This window comes from Petaurus breviceps, unplaced genomic scaffold (assembly GCF_028583685.1).
Source record: "Petaurus breviceps papuanus isolate PSGF00001 unplaced genomic scaffold, PetGlider_PUasm1.0 37, whole genome shotgun sequence".
NCBI classification, from domain to species: domain Eukaryota; kingdom Metazoa; phylum Chordata; class Mammalia; order Diprotodontia; family Petauridae; genus Petaurus; species Petaurus breviceps.
The window spans coordinates 88,911,189-88,915,713 of record NW_027186296.1 but is presented as its reverse complement, the minus strand read 5'-3'; positions in this window follow the sequence as shown (position 1 = coordinate 88,915,713).

The window sequence follows — 4,525 nt, the reverse complement described above, 5'->3', positions numbered from 1 at the left end:
GAGAGAGAGAGAGAGAGAGAGAGAGAGAGAGAGAACACTAGATTAAAAGTCAGAAGACATGGATTTGAATCTTGGATCTGTTACTTGTGGATGAATAAGAAAAATGTTACTTGGTACTAGGATCTCCCTGGTGCTGAAGCTCCCTGAATTTATAGAAGGCTCATTGTTTTTAGTACATTCAACTCTAGGATATTTGGTTGGGTGTACATATAAATCATAGAGAGATATGTTGGCAGAACCATAGAAATCATTCTGTCCAAGCTTCTCTTTTACACGGAAGGAAACTGAGGCTCCAGAGCAGGGACAAGAGACTTCCAGTATCCCATTGCTATAGCCCCCCTTTGCTGGGGCCTACTATTCCCCATGACTATAATCTCTTCCTAGAGTCTGGCAGTTCAGGGTCTTATCAGTCCTGTTGGGGAGGCTTTGGCTATACTCTCTTGGGGGGAGAGAGATTGCTTTGTTTATTGAATGTCTATGAGTGTCTACTATAGCTGAGTCTGAAGGGTATAAAAAGAAAACAGATAGCCCCCTTGCATCTCTCTTTTCTTCCTCTTTTTCTTTCTACCCATCCTCCCTTCTTTCTCCTCCCCCCCCCATCCCCCTCACCCTTTCCAATCCCCAATCTAGAGATGATGCAGTTCCTTCAGCCATGCAGAGATTATTCATTTCTTGGCAGGGAATTTGGGACTCATAAGAATTAACATTTGGATTGTATTTACTAGTTTAAAGGCACCCGAATTGCATGGGGATTCAGTTGCACAAACTCTCTTGATGGAGAAATCAATGACAAATTGAGGAGAGGAGGCCTGGAGGATCAAAAAGCAAGCCCTTCACAATCCTTGTTTGAAAACAGCTTCGGAGGGTGATTTATTACTTTTCTACAAGTGGAGCCAGTGAGAGGAGAGGCCCCTTCCTGGAGTCCCTTCACTGACCACCAAACCACGCTGCTCGACCCTTTCCCAGTATTACACTAGATTAGTCACAGGATATTTCATTTTAAAGCCAACCCAATGTTTTCCTACCGAAGACAAGTCTCTCTGAATGTTTATTGCTGTTATGTTGGAATCCTTTTTTCGCTGGGGATGGGATTTGAAAATGGAATACATTTCCTGTTGGAGACCCAGAGCTGGGAGCTGTGTAGAGCACAGAGCCCTTAGCTGGCTCCAGCAGTAAATAATCACTTCTGTTCCAAGAAGGCGCTCTCATTGGCGAGCCTTTCCCCCGCACCTGTGGAGAGAGGAGCTCCAGGCCAGAGCAAACACTTCATCTGGATCATCCCTTGTGACATCAGTCAGGTCCTGGCCCTTGGAGCCCCAGGTTGTTGGAACCTTGGCCCAAATGCTTCAAAAATTAAAAAGGTGGCAGAGCAGAGATGTGTAGAAGACAGTGGCCAGTATTTTCTTTCTATCTTTTTTTTTTTTTATAATAGACCTTTCTTTTCACCTCCATCCTCCTGCGTGAAAGGGAAAGAAAGCTTTTATCTTATCAAAGTAACCACTCCTAAGGGTTACCGAAGAGTTTGTCTGAGGTTTGTTTCACTCAGCCTTCATGTTGTAGATGAAGGGGAGTAGAGGGAGATGGGTGGACGGACAGGTAGATGCTTGCTGCAATTCTAGTCTATTTCTCCAGATCACAGGATCATAGTTCTAGAGCTGGAAGAGGCCTTAAAGGGCACCTAATCCAACCCCTTCATTTTACAGATGAGGAAACTGAGGCCCAGAGAGGTTAGGTTGCCAAGGTAACGAGTGTTACCTTGTCAGACAGGTAACAAGTGGCAGGGTCAGATTTTCTGATTCTTAGTCCAACACTACCATTTTTGCCTCCCTTATGGTCTATGCACAGAGAGACAGAGAAATGGATGGATGGACTGGCAGATATAGTCCATGTTTTACTTCCCATGCAGCCATCTACCAGGGCACCTGGGCATACCAGCCAAGCCCTGGACATCTTCCCTGCCTCCATGTATGCACCCCACTCTTCCTCTACTTCCTGCTCTTACCCTAGGAACTGTAATGAAAATCAATACTACCTTTGTTATCAGAAGGGGCATGACAACTATTGCTCTGTGACTCCCCTCAAAATCTTTGTTAATGTCAAGATCAAAGCCTCCTTCCCTGGTCACCATTTCATCATACAAATGCATTGTATCCCCCTACTAGAAAAGTAGAAATTATCTCACTTTTCTGTTTGTAACCCCAGCATCTCTAGCATAGGGCTTGACACATAGTTAGCAAATTAATAAATGCTGATTGATAGGGAGTAATGTATAGACAGGGGTGGAATGAAGGAATGGTAGATAGGTAGAGATGGAACTGAATAGACTGACAGACAATATAGCTAGTTAGTGATAAAATTTCACAATTATATACTATTTTTGGATTTACATAACATTTTCAATTCAATTCTATAAGCATTAATTATGCATCTCCTGTGGTGCAGTGAGTAGAGTGCCGGCCCTGGAGTCAGGAGGACCTGAGTTTGGATTTGGCCTCAGACACTTAACACACACACACACACACACACACACACACAAAACTAGCTGTGTGACCTTGGGCAAGTTACTTAACCCCAACTGCCCTCCAAAAAGCAAAAAAAAAAAATGATGCATCTCCTGGGTACATTCTAGGGGCTGGGGACATGAAGACAATATGAAAAACATTCCCTACCCTCAGAGAACTTATAAAATAATCCTGTGAGGTGAGTTGCTTAAGTATTATTATCCTTCAGGAAACTGAGTCCCATGACTTATCCTTGTTCACATAGGAAGTAAGCCCTGGAAACAGAATTTGAACTCAGAAGTACTACTTTTTCCATTAGCTGAATAGTACCTCTATCCACATAAGAGGAAATAGATATATGGATGGATAGACGGTCACAAATTCTTAACACTTTTAAGTTTGAAATGAGCGAGTTGCTAGAATTGCAAGGATTTAATTTCAAGCTAACTCTGTCTTTCCTGTTTAATTGATCATTTCTACCTCAGCACTTAACTTACTTTCTATCCCTGGGTCCATGGAGCAGAGGGAGGATTACCGGACTGAAAGAGCCTTCATCCATAATATGGGCAGCACCAATCGTTAACACTTCCAATAAGGTTTTATTCAAGTGAATTACCACATTGGTCAAATGTGGACCATGTTTTTTTTGTTCTTCACATCTGCCTTATATAAAACTTGATAGCAGCCTATGATTGGTGTTCTCTCTCTCTCTCTCTCTCTCTCTCTCACACACACACACACACACACACACACACACACATACTGTGTGTGTGTGTGTGTGTAATGATGCCTGTTATTTCATTGGCATAGGGAACTCCCAGTGAGAAAATTCCCTCTATCAATGAACATCTAACAGCTGCTTTTCAATTTATAACCTTTGTTGCCTAGGGGCACTGAACAGTATAACCAGGATAAAACCAGCATATGAGCCTGGGTCTTTCGGACTCAGAAGCCAATTTTCTATCCACTACCACATTAAACTAACTATACATTGCCCCTCACTCTTTTCCAAGAGATTTCATTTTGTATACACAACATATTCAGGAGTAGCTTAGAATTAGAACAGCATGATATTAATATTTTGAAAAACTTCTTAGTAAATTGAAGGGTTTTATTCCCCACAGAAAAACTTCCAATGTTTGCATTCCTAGATTTGGGATTTCTTTTTTTTTTCTTTCCTCACTAAAAATATCTCTGTTTATCTTAAAGTGAAGTGAATGTCACAGAATCTGGCAGTTTCAACATCATGTGAAAGCCTGGAGGTGAGGTATCAGTTCAGCCTCTATTGATTGTTGGTTGAAAAGGCTGGGAAATGTAATGGAAGTCATATTAGATGCGGGAATTAGGAAAGCTGGATTCAGTTGTTGGCTCTGCCATTGACTAGCTGTATGACTTTGAGCAAGTTATTTAACTCTTTGAAATTTTTATTTTTTCAGCTATAAAATTATAGAATCATGAAAGCATGGTTGCATAGAAGAGACCTCAGAGGTTCTCATTTGACCTGCAGTTGACAAGGAATAGTTTTTATAAAATACCCATACCCCTCCCCCCAAAAATAATCATATAGTTTTCATCCGAAGACCTTCAGTGTACAAGTTACTACCTCCCAAGGCCACCCATTTCTCTCTTGAACAACTTTAATTGTGTTTACATTTTTTCTTCTATTTTATCTATTATTTTCTTCTCTATTTTTCTTCCATTTACTCTCTTCTGTTTTTCTTCTATTCCTTGTTTTCCTTCTATTCATTTTCTTCTGTCTTCTATTTTCTTCTATTAGCCTAAACCTATCTCCCTACAATTTAACTGCTGCTTCTTTTATTGATCTCTGGGCCAAATGGAACAAGTTTAAACATGGAAAGTTCTTCAAATATTTAAAGACAACTTTCATGTCCCTACTAAGTCTTCTATTCTCCCAGTTAAATATCTGGAGTCCCTTCGCCAATCTTCTTATGATGTGATTTTTAATTCCTTCATTTTTCCTGATTGGTTCATTCCAGATTCCCCCTAGTTCATCTGTGTTCTCC